This window comes from Bombina bombina, chromosome 1 (assembly GCF_027579735.1).
Source record: "Bombina bombina isolate aBomBom1 chromosome 1, aBomBom1.pri, whole genome shotgun sequence".
Taxonomy (NCBI): Eukaryota; Metazoa; Chordata; class Amphibia; order Anura; family Bombinatoridae; genus Bombina; species Bombina bombina.
Window position 1 is genome coordinate 624498273 of NC_069499.1, and position 13226 is coordinate 624511498.

Sequence of the window (13226 nt, forward strand, 5' to 3'; positions counted from 1 at the left end):
CCAAGCCGCATCTTCTATGTTCTTTCATCCGATGACGACTGGCTCCATCTTCAAGACCTCCACCGCGGATCCATCCTCTTCTTCCGACGACTAGACGAATGAAGGTTCCTTTAAGGGACGTCATCCAAGATGGCGTCCCTCGAATTCCGATTGGCTGATAGGATTCTATCAGCCAATCGGAATTAAGGTAGGAAAATTCTGATTGGCTGATGGAATCAGCCAATCAGATTTAAGTTCAATTCGATTGGCTGATCCGATCAGCCAATCAGATTGAGCTTGCATTCTATTGGCTGACTCTAAATACCAGCGGTAGCCCAAAACCAGCGTTAGGAGCCTCTAACGCTGGTTTTGACGGCTAACGCCAAACTCTAAATCTAGCCGTATATTAACTAAATTGTACTATGGTTCAGTGATTCAACTGCGCAGTGAACTCTGAGCAGCAGCCTCTAAAATAGTTAGAGGGGAAAAGGGAGCAACCAAACATTGATAACAACAAATTAGCTAAAGGTAAATAACAATAAGTAACTACTATATTCGTTTTGGAGCTAGAATGATTAAATCTATAAGTACTAAATAATGGAGCAACTGACCAATTGTTAAAGTCCACACATCTTTATGGGGAAAGAGGATACGTAGAACCTGGTAAGTCAATAACCCTGTTTAATCAAAAGTGTTCATATAGAGTCAGTTGAAATCTGGAGTGACTCAGGTTTGCAAATTTAACAAATATCAACAGGGTATAAAGGTTTTTAAGAGATATAACCAGTATAGTCAGTATAAGTGGATAATCATGCTTTTATCTTACCACTCAGTGATTCTTACCCCACGATCTCCAGGAAGACTAGAAGGGGCAGAGGTACCTTCCCACAAGTACCATCAGGTTAGCTATGTATTTAGTGGTGATGAACAGCTAACTGGCATAAACATTTCAAAATAGGCCTAACTTGAACTTTTTGCCAGTAAAAATCAGAATGTAGAACTGAATAACATAAACACCACATCTCCACCATGGAAGGAGATACAGTAATTCTTCTAAAATATGTTACCCCTTGCTGTGAAGAGTGTTCATGAGGGTTCTACTGTTTCCTGAGAAGGACCAGAACAAGCAGGTCTAAGTCTTTTGGCTGGCACTGTTTGCCATTTTGTTCTTTGAGGCTTTGAGACATCTTCCTTTCTGAGTTGTTCACGTGATCCTGGAGATATAATGGGTTCAAGAGGTGGATCGATATATAGGTCTGCACAAAAGCTTTCTGTATCCAGGACATCATTGCATACAAATCTTTGACCTTGTCTGATGACCTGGACCGAGCATGGGAAACCCCACCGATATGCAATGTTTAAGTTCCTTAAATGTGTTGTGAGGTGGTTGAATTCCCTCCGTCTTAGCAAGGTTCTTGAGGCCAAATCCACAAAAATTTGGATGTTGCTATCCTGAAAATTAATAGATCTCTGTTTGCGTGCAAGTTGTGAGACTTCTTCTTTCTGGGAATAATCTTTAAATTTTAAAATGATATCCCTAGGTTTCTTTGGATCCAGTGATTTGGGGCGTAATGCCCTATGGGCTCTATCAAATTGAATGGGTTGGTCGTACGGGGCCCCTTTAATGTGTGTAAAGAGCTCCTGCAGGTATCCTGGTATTGATGAGGTGAGAACTGATTCCGGCATCTAAGATTTTGATGCCTTTCCCTGTTCTCTAAGTCCTCAAGCTTATCGTGAAGCTGCATAATGGAGGTTTCCTGACCTTTTAGGTGTTGCTGCAAAATAGATATTTCCTCCTGGTTGCTTTTTTTAACCTCCTCAAGGTATTCAACCTTGTTTCCTATTTCATTAATGTCTTTTCTGAGGCCTGAGATTTCTTCTTTAATACAGCTGCGTACTTGTGACAATAATGTTGTGAAGTCTTTTTTAGATGGCAAAGATTCCAACAAGGTTTGAGATATAGAGACCCTATTATCTGTGCAGGTTTCTTCATCTTCTGAGTCTGATGGTGCTTTTGGATTATGGGGTACAGTTGGCACCTCCACCTGGGCTCCATTATCATGCAGTTTAAAGAAGGTGTTGACCGAAGGTGTTTTATGAGCTGGGTGCTTCTGCCCCCTTTCCGGCTTATTAGTATTCTTTTTAGGCGACATATTCATGCAAGAATAAAAGACAGGATTAAAAAAAAAAAAAAAATGTGATCTTTGCTGCAGCTATTCCATAACCTCCACAGAGGTCCTGTAATTAATTAGTGAGGGTAGGAGAAGGGCTTCTTGATAAGAATCCAAGAGAGTATCCCTATATTACATAAATGTGCAGTAATATATCAGTCTCTAATGAAGTAGTGGGGAAGTAGGTTAAAGGCTCTGTATAACTTTAATCAGTGTGCTATCATTTGCAGATTAGTAGATTCTTTGCTCTAACTTTCAGCACAGCTGCCACTTCTCACCCCCCCCCCCCCCCCCCATTCCTGCAGCTTTTGAGTATAAGGGCATAGTAGAAAGAGAAACAAAAGCACCATGTTTTCAGTTTAGTGATTTTAACTAGATGGATTATGGCTTAATACTTGCGGTTTGCTGCGTTGTTTTATTTTTCTATAGTGGCATAGATTTTCAGTTAGGTTCTCATCCTCCACTTTTCCTGCGGTTTTCCTGTGTTTTACAGTCTCATGAGGGCAGGAGAACTGCTCTAGTGCTGTATACCATCTGACCTCCAGTGTAGGTGAAGCTGTGCAATGACCAGTAGGCCTCAGACCATTTCACATGGTTCCGTGAGAGATCCCAGTTCCGTGAGAGACCCGGGTAGCTACCCCAAGAAGTTTGGTGCAATTTGGTGCCCAAATGAGGGAGATTTTGACCTTTGAGTCAGACAGGGCTTTTAGAGCTCACTCAGAGTGCAGCCATCTTACTAGACTATAGAAAACTAGCATACTCCAGCTTGTCATTAAGACCTACCGGATATCTAGTGCCTAGTCTATATATCCATTTTGCTCCGATCAGCCAATAGAATGCGAGCTCAATCTGATTGGCTGATTGGATCAGCCAATCGGATTGAACTTCAATCTGATTGGCTGATTCAATCAGCCAATCAGATTTTGCCTACCTTAATTCCGATTGGCTGATAGAATCCTATCAGCCAATCGGAATCAGGGCTGGATTGGCCTACCAGGATACCAGGAGATTTCCCGGTGGGCTGCAGCAGCTGGGGCTGGAATGCTACAATTTAAAGGGGTGATTAATTGATACAATTGGGTTGTAGTTTTGCTATATAACATCAGTCTGGCATTTTTGTTTAATACAAAGTAATATAATTTAAAAATATTAGGGGAGGAGTATCCCAGTAATGCCTTTTGAGAAAAATGGGGCATTTGCATTCTACCAGCTCAACATAAAATAGGGCTGGTCTTCATATTTTTCCAGGGCTGCTTTTTATTCCCAGTCCAGCCCTGATCGGAATTGAAGGGACGCCATCTTGGATGACGTCCCTTAAAAGAATATTCTTTTGTCGGTAGTCGTCGGGAAGAAGAGGATGGCTCCGCGCCGGCTCGTCTGAAGATGGCTCCGCTCCGCATGGATGAAGATTGAAGACGCTGCTTGGAAGATGACATCGCCCGGATGGAAGAATTCTTAAGCGCCGCCTGGATGATGACTTCATCGGATGGAAGATTTCTTCAGCGCCCCTTGGATGATGACTTCTGCCGCTCCGGATCTCCTCTTCGGTTCCATCGATGGTCGGCTGGCTGAAGACGACTAAAGGTAGGATGATCTTCAGGGGGGTAGTGTTAGGTTTTTTTAAGGCAGGTTTGGGTTAGATTAGGGGTATGTGGGTGGTGGGTTTTAATGTTGGGGGGGTTGTATTTTTCTTTTACAGGCAAAAGAGCTGAATTCTTTGGGGCATGCCCCGCAAAAGGCCCTTTTAAGGGCTGGTAAGGTAAAAGAGCTTTGAACTTTTTAATTTAGAATAGGGTAGGGATTTTTTTTTATTTTGGGGGGCTTTGTTATTTTATTAGGGGGCTTAGATTAGGTGTAAGTAGCTTAAAATTGTTGTAATATTTTTAAAATATTTGTAAGTTATTTTTTTTATTTTTTGTAACTTAGCTTTTTTTATTTTTTGTACTTTAGTTAGTTTATGTAATTGTATTTAATTGAAGTTATTTGTAGGTAATTTATTTAATTAATGTAATGATAGTGTAGTGTTAGGTTTAATTGTAACTTAGGTTAGGATATATTTTACAGGTAATTTTTTATTTCTTTTAGCTAGGTAGTTATTAAATAGTTAATAACTATTTAATAACTATTCTAACTAGCTAAAATAAATACCAAGTTACCTGTAAAATAAATATAAATCCTAAAATAGCTACAATGTAATTATTAATTATACTGTAGCTATCTTAGGGTTTATTTTACAGGTAAGTATTTAGTTTCAAATAGGAATAATTTATTTAAGTATAGTGTAGTGTTAGGTGTAATTGTAACTTAGGTTAGTTTTTATTTTACAAGTAAATTTCTCTTTATTTTAGCTAGGTAGCTATTAAATAGTTAATAACTATTTAATAGCTATTGTACCTAGTTAAAATAAATTGAAAGATGCCTGTAAAATAAAAATAAATCCTAAGATAGCTACAATAAAATTATTATTTATATTGTAGCTATATTTGGGTTTATTTTAAAGGTAAGTATTTAGTTTTAATATAGGATTAATTTATATAATAAGAGAAATATTATTTAGATTTATTTAATTAATATTTAAGTTAGGGGGTGTTAGGGTTAGGGTTAGACTTAGGTTAAGCGGTTAATAATTTTATTACAGTGGCGGCGGTGTAGTGAGAGGCAGGATAGGGGTTAATACATTTATTATAGGTGGTGACGGTATGGGGGGGCAGGATAGGGGTTAATAGGTATCATGTAGATGGCGGCGGGGTCTGGGAGCGGCGGTTTAGGGGTTAATACATATATTATAGCTGCGGCGGGGATCGGAAGCGGCGGATTAGGGGTTAACATATTTAGTATAGCTTGCGGTGGGCTCCGGGAGCAGTGGTTTAGGGGTTAATCAGTTTATTAGAGTGGTGGTGGGCTCCGGGAGCGGCGGTTTAGGGGTTAACATATTTATTAGAGTGGCGATGGGCTCCAGGAGTGGCGGTTTAGGCGTTAACATATTTATTAGGGTGGCGGTGGGCTCCGGGAGCAGCGGTTTAGGGGGTAATACATTTATTTAGTTGCGGCAGTGTAGGGGGGGCAGATTAGGGGTGTTTAGACTAGGGGTACATGTTAGGGTGTTAGGTGTAGACATCTCCCATAGGAATCAATGGGATGTCGGGCAGCAGCGAACATGAACTTTCGCTATGGTCAGACTCCCATTGATTCCTATGGGATCTTCTGCCTCCAGGGTGGCTGAATGAAAACCAGGTACGCTGGGCCGGAAAAGTGCCGGGCGTACCTGCTAGTTATTTGATAACTAGCAAAAGTAGTCAGATTGTGCCGCACTTGTGTGCGGAACATCTGTAGTGACGTAAGAATCGATCTGTGTCGGACTGATTCCGGCGGATCGAAGCTTACGTCACTATATTCTACTTTTGCCAGTGTCTAGGGCTTGATAACTATGGCGAGTCAGACTCGCCACAAATACGCTGCGGGATTCCAGCGTATTTGAGGTTGATGGCTTGATAACTAGGCCCCATAGACCCTTCAATTTTTATAGTCCTCTTGATCACGTCTATATTTTCTACATTTCCTCATTTTAATATCTGATTTTAGTTTTGTTACATTGGCACTAGTTTCGCCATTCAATTTCTCAAATTTTGGATCATTTTCAAATGTGTTGACTTTCAATAATGCTTTTTCAGCTTCATTTTTTACTTTTTCAAGTCTTCCTTTGTATCATCATTTCCATCAAACCTAGGGAGGTTGAGGAAAGCTTATCATTCCAATCCTCCACCTTCCTCATCTTCCCTCATATTTGCCCCTGGATCTAATGATAAGCGCAAGCCTCTTGGAATAATCTTTTTCTCTCTGTAGTTGGCTAAACTGGCATTTTCTGCTTTAATTTTTAGTTGCCGATTCAGGAGATATCTGTATCTCCTAAAGGCACTAAAAATAGTAACATTCTCCTCATCATTATCCTCTCCACCTACAATATCATTTGCCAAAGAATCCTTTAATTCAGCTTCCCACAGATCATCAGACAGAATGTATGCCATAAAATATTTTTATGAAATATAATTTCTGTGTGCCTGTGTTATTAGCCTTGCTTTTTTAGACCATTATCATATGGTATGAAACCCTGCCTTTCTGTATGTATTGTTCTTAATTCTTTATCAAGGGTGGCACCAGAATTAAACTTATCAGCAATATTTTCTACTTTCTCATACACCCCCATTTAGTATACTTGTACATTAGATGTTGAAGGAACAGCAACAGGCAATGTACTACTACTGATGGACACATTCTCTGCATGTAAAAGTTTATCATGACAACTATTACAAATCACAGCTGGCGAAATAATCTCCACAAGTTTACAACAAATGCACTTAGCTTTGGTAGAACTGTTATCAGGCAGCAGGGTTCCAACAGTGATTTCTTTGCAGGATCAGATTGAGACATCTTGCAAATGTAAGAGAAAAAACAACATATAAAGCAAAATTATAAATTTCCTTATATGGCAGTTTCAGGAATGGGAAAAATGCAAACAGCATAGCCCTCTGATAGAGAAAAAGGCAAGAGGCATATAGGAATGGGGCTTTAAATAATGAAAATATTTGGTGCCAAGTATGACGCACAACAAAAACAGAAAAAAAATTTGGCGCTAACAACATCCGGAAATGACACACTTGCGTCAATGAAGACGCAACCTTGTGAAAGGACTCGGCGTGGACTAAGACGCCGGAAATGACAAATTTGCTCCATCGAATGTAACTTTGTGCCAAAAAATCTCACGCCAAAAATGACGCAATATACTTTGGCATTTTGCGCCCTCGCAAGCCTAATTTTGCCCGCAAATTTAAAATAACAGTCGATTGAAAAACGACTATACCCCAGGTAAGAAATGTTTTTTTGTTTTTTTTCTAAAAAATGCATTTCCCAGATATGAAAGACAGTCTGCAAAAGGAAATATACTTAAATGGACACTGAACCCAAATTTTTTGCACCCGCAAGATAGAGCATGCAATTTTAAGCAACTTTCTAATTTACTCCTATTATGAATTTTTCTTCGTTCTCTTGCTATCTTTATTTGAAAAAGAAGACATCTAAGCTTTTTTCTTGGTTCAGAACTCTGGAAAGTACTTTTTTATTGGTGGGTGAATTTATCCACCAATCAGCAAGGACAACCCAGGTTGTTCACAAAAAATGGGCCGGCATCTAAACTTAAATTCTTGCATTTCAAATAAAGATACCAGGAGAATAAAGAAAATTTGATAATAGGAGTAAATTAGAAAGTTGCTTAAAATGTCATGCTCTATCTGAATCACGAAAGAAAACATTTGGGTTCAGTGTCCCTTTAAACTTGACTCATGGCATATATAAGTACAATACATATATTTAGAACTTTATATTAATACATAAAGTTCTAAACCATGGGGGGCGGAGCCAACCACCGAAGAGGTCAGACGTGCCTAAGCAGAGCTCCAGGCTTATGGAATATAAAATAGTAAATATCTCCATATACAAGCCTCGACTTCTTCCTCTTATAACGCCTAAGATCGCATGTGCATCCACATAAGAATGTAAGGCAAAGAGAAACCTGATGCAGCAGCCGCAAGCAACGTTTTGGCCCTTCAGAGCTTGGTCAGGAGTGTGATGGCTGCTATTGTTTTGAGCTCTGTGTATGTCAGACACCAATACCCTGTAATAACCCACTTGGGATCGCTACCGCCAACTTTATGCTACCCACGAATGAAGATCCTCTCCTATGGATCATCCTGGGCATTAGAACCGCACTTATTGATCATGGGCAAACTCGCTACTACAGACCTGCTGCAGGAGGCCAAAAAGAAGAGATATGATGCGGCCCACTTAATATGGCGATAGAGCTGAGCGGAATGCCATACCCGATCAGAGGTAATCACCCTCCTGTAAAATAAAGAGCAACCACTTGAGAACTTTTTCAGCCCCCGGTTACTGCACTAGCATTCTATTTGCATTGTACACCCAGCCTATTAAACTTTGGCCTTCATATGTGACGCACTTATCACAAATAGGGAGCTGTGCCTTTGATGCCACATACCGGAACACTGACCAACTTTGTACCACTCCTGTAAGCTATGGAGGAAAATCTCCTACAAATACAAACCTTGCTTATGGAACTTGGAAGAAAGATAGATAAATAAAGGGTACAATAGCCTAACCATGGAACTGGGAATGCTGCATGCTAAGGAATCCTTCCACACACCTACTGTAGCTGAGGGAAAAAAGAAGGCTCCATGACCGCAGCATTATCTCTCTACCGGTCTCGAGACATAGCCTCACCGTATCATCCCCTGCTGGATTACTTGATGCCCCTAGTGAATAGAGAAGCACCTACCTTTGATTCCTGCCCCTGCCGAGAAGAAAGCAGTTGATCTTTTGGATAGCAGAGCAGATATAGCTCACAACAGCGGTGGTGAATGTGTACACAGGGCGCAAAAATGAATCTCCGGCAATATACAGAAATATTGGATACCTGCAGAGGCCAGATGGGGTGGATCGCTGGGGATATAGAGAAAGAAGTCCTCACGCATGAGCTTCGATTTTCGCCTGATCCTTACACACAGACTGAGGACCGACTTGGTGGTCTGAGATAAGTGGTTGTGGGGGGTAATAGGGTGGACACTGTCCCAGGAGGTGGGTAATCTGTACAGTGCCAGGACTGTTCTATTGTCCGGTGTTTAAGGCTGGGAGACAAGATGCCTGAGGAAGAATCACTACTTTTATCTGGTGGCACTGCTGACAGGACACTGGCTTTGATTCTTGCTTGGGGGGAGACTTGTGGACCACTCACGAGTCATCAAGGATATTACACGAGGAGTAAGCGGAACTGACAATGAGGACAAGGCAGGATTTTGTGCTTGCATACTAATGTCTGACTCTGCTTTTCCCCTGAAGCAATTCAGAACTTAGGAGACATAACGCTGTTACCTTACTAGCAATGTACACTAACAGTTCCCATGCCCTTGATGATCACAATTAGGTTTGAAAGTTGGGGTCTATCTGCTTGTTATGTACTGATTTAATTCTTAGTGATCCCCCATAAGAGTCCAAGTTTACTTCCCTACTTGTGCCCTGTTTGCATGGCTACCCTCCTTTACCATATAGATTAATGGCTCCTCCCATTTTACTTACATGTGAAGCACTGATCTACTGAGGCATATTAACCATGTTGCCTTAACACTATATCCCTTAATTAATCCAAGGTTCCTTTCAATGCAACTAATTCACCCTACTTGTCATTTGACTCCCCGCAGCTTCCAGAACCTTTCTTTTCTCCCTTCTACTATATGTTTATTAACATTTGTAAAGTGACTTCTGAATATGTATTTAGCATGTACTGGTTTGTATTTAGCTCATCTGGACAGTGTTTTATCTATTTTTCCCCAAGGTTTCTATCATTTACATGTTTTATAGAGATCCCAAGTGCTTAACATATCCCACGTCTATACCAACAGAACGCACCTGTATAGGGCAACCCTAGAACACTTCTGACAGGAGAGCACTGGGTACTGTGTGTGCTAGGTATGGGTTGTGCTAGGTACTGTGTATGCTGGGTACTGTTTGTGCTAGGTGCTGTGTGTGCTAGGTACTTTGTGGGCTAGGTACTTTGTGGGCTAGGTACTTTGTGTGCCAGATACTGCGTGTGCTAGGTACCGTGTGTGCTGGGTACAGTGTGTGCAAGGTATCATGTGTGCTAGGTACAATGTGTGCTAGGTACATTGTGTGCTGGGTACATTGTGTGCTAGGTACATTGTGTGCTAGGTACAGTGTTTGCTAGGTACATTGTGTGCTAGGTACAATGTGTGCTAGGTACTGCGTGTGCTAGGCAAGGCGGGTGCTGGGTACGGAGTGGGCTAGGTACAAGTTGAGCTAGGTACAATGGGTATTAGGTATCATATGTGCTAGGTTCAATGTGTGCTAGGCTCAGCGTGTGCTGGATACAGTGTGTGCTAGGTGCAATGTGTGCTAGGTGCAATGTGTTCTAGGTATAATGAGTGCTAGGTACAGTGTGTGCTAGGTACAATGAGTGCTAGGTGCAGTGTGTGCTGGGTACAGTGTGTGCTAGACATCATGTGTGCTAGGTACAATGTGTGCTAGGTTCAATGTGTGCTAGGTACTGCATGTGCTAGGCAAGGTGGGTGCTGGGTACGGCGTGTGCTAGGTACAAGTTGAGCTAGGTACAGTGGGTGCTAGGTATCATAGGTGCTAGGTACACTGTGTGCTAGGCATAATGTGTGCTAGGCACAGCGTGTGTTGGATACAATGTGTGCTAGGTGCAATGTGTGCGAGGTACAATGTGTGCTGGGTATAATGAGTGCTAGGTACAGTGTGTGCTGGGTACAGTGTGTGCTAGGTACAATGAGTGCTAGGTGCAGTGTGTGCTGGGTATAGTGTGTGCTAAGCATCATGTGTGCTAGGTTTAATGTGTGCTAGGTACTGCGTGTGCTAGGCAAGGTGGGTGCTGGGTATGGCATGTGCTAGGTACAAGTTGAGCTAGGTACAGTGGGTGCTAGGTATCATATGTGCTAGGTATAATGCGTGCTAGGCACAGCGTGTGCTGGATACAGTGTGTGCTAGGTACAATGTGTGCTAGGTGCAATGTGTGCTAGGTACAATGTGTGCTGGGTATAATGAGTGTTAGGTACAGTGTGGGCTGGGTACAGTGTGTGCTAGGTACAATGAGTGCTAGGTGCAGTGTGTGCTGGGTATAGTGTGTGCTAGGCATCTTGTATGCTAGGTACAATGTGTGCTAGGTTCAATATGTGCTAGGCACTGCGTGTGCTAGGCAAGGTGGGTGCTGGGCACGGCGTGTGCTAGGTATAGCGTGAGCTAGGTACAGTGGGTGCTAGGTATCATGTGTGCCAGGTACAATGTATGCTAGGTATAATGTGTACTAGGCACAGCGTGTGTTGGATTCAGTGTGTGCTAGGTACAGCATGTGCTAGGTACAGCGTGTGCTAGGTACAATGTGTGCTAGGTACAATGTGTGCTAGGTACAATGTGTGTTGGGTACAATGTGTGTTGGGTACAGTGTGTGCTGGGTACAATGTGTGCTGGGTACAATGTGTGCTAGGTGCAATGAGGTGTAGGTGCAATGAGTATTAAGTACAGTGTGTGCTAGGTATAATGCGCGCTGGGCACTGTGTGTGCTGGGTACAATGAGTGCTGGGTACAATGAGTGTTAAGTACAGCGTGTGCTAGGTATAATGTGTGCTGGGTACGGTGCATGCTGGGTACGGTGCGTGCTGGGTACAGTGAGTGCTGGGTACGGTGAGTGCTGGGTACGGTGAGTGCTAGGTGCAACGAGTGCTAGGTGCAGTGAGTGCTAGGTGCAGTGAGTGCTAGGTGCAGTGCGTGCTAGGTGCAGTGAGTGCTAGGTGCAATGTGTGCTAGGTGCAATGAGTGCTACTTTGCAATGAGTCTAGGTTCAGTGTGTGCTAGGTACAGGGGGTGCTAAGTACAATGTGTACTAGGTACAATGTACATCTCACTTGTCTCTGGATTTCTTTGTTACCTACATTTCAAGATGTTGGCTGAACCTGCTCCTCAATCTATATGGTCAAGCCCATTAATACATACTACAGTAACTTATCCTGACTTGCTCTTTGGAGTATTACATTTGATTTATAAGCACCACCTCCCCCCCTCTCATATTCCGAGCCCACTTCAGGGTTCCATCTAGGTGAACTATTTTCACCACCAATTCCTTCATTTTACCCATTCCCCCCCTTCTTTGTCCCCTTTCCCAAAAATATTATATTACAGAAGTGTGAGTTCCCAATGGTCAGATTTATATTGGTTTCTGTACTTCTATATCCTAGTCTGCCCTTGGGGACATAGGTACCTTATTTATTGTTTTTTATATGTACTATATCAATGTTTTGACAATAACTTTCACCGGACCTGCAAGTCCTTTCCATTTGTTTGTGTCCACTGGAGCAGGGGTCCTGCGTGTCCCCAATTGTTACTTATACTTTTGAAACTGAATAAAAATTTATATTTAAAAAAAAAAAAAAAAGTTCTAAACCATAGCTGAGAGTGTCTTAAGTAATGAAAACATACATACCTGAAAGACACCATCCACATATAGCAGATAGCCAAAACGGTTATCAGTAGAGGTAATGGAATATGAAAGTATACCGTCGATCTGAAAAGGGAGGTAGGAGATTAATCTCTACGACCGATAACAGAGAACCTATGAAATAGATTTCTTGCAAGGAAAACCATACGCCTAGATTTAGAGTTTTGCGTTAGAAGGGGTGCATTAGCTACGTGTGGTTTTTTACCCCCGCACATTTTAAACAATGCTGTTATTAAGAGTTCTCTGAAGGACTGCGTTAGGCTCCAAAAAGGGAGCGTACAGGCATATTTACCGCCACTTCAACCCTCAATACCAGCGTTGCTTACGGACGCGGCCAGCTTCAAAAACATGCTCGTGCACGATATCCCCATAGGAAACAATGGGGCAGTTTGAGCTGAAAAAAAACCTAACACCTGCAAAAAAGCAGCGTTCAGCTCCTAACGCAGCCCCATTGTTTCCTATGGGGAAACACTTCCTTAGTCTGTACCTAACACCCTAACATGAACCCCAAGTCTAAACACCCCTAACCTTACACTTATTAACCCCCAATCTTACGCCCCCACTATCGCTGACCCCTGCATTACACTTTTAACCCCTAATCTGCCGCTCCGGACACCGCCGCAACCTACATTATAGCTATTTACCCCTAATCTGCTGCCCCTAACATTGCCGACACCTATATTATATTTATTAACCCCTAATCTGCCCCCCCCAACGTCGCCGCTACCTACCTACACTTATTAACCCCTAATCTGCCGACCGGACCTCGCCGCCACTATAATAAATGTATTAACCCCTAAACCGCCTCACTCCCGACTCAAAAACCCTATAATAAATAGTATTAACCCTTAATCTGCCCTCCCTAACATCGCTGACACATAACTTCAAGTATTAACCCCTAATCTGCCGACCGGACCTCACCGCTACTATAATAAATGTATTAACCCCTAAAGCTAAGTCTAACCCTAACACTAACACCCCCC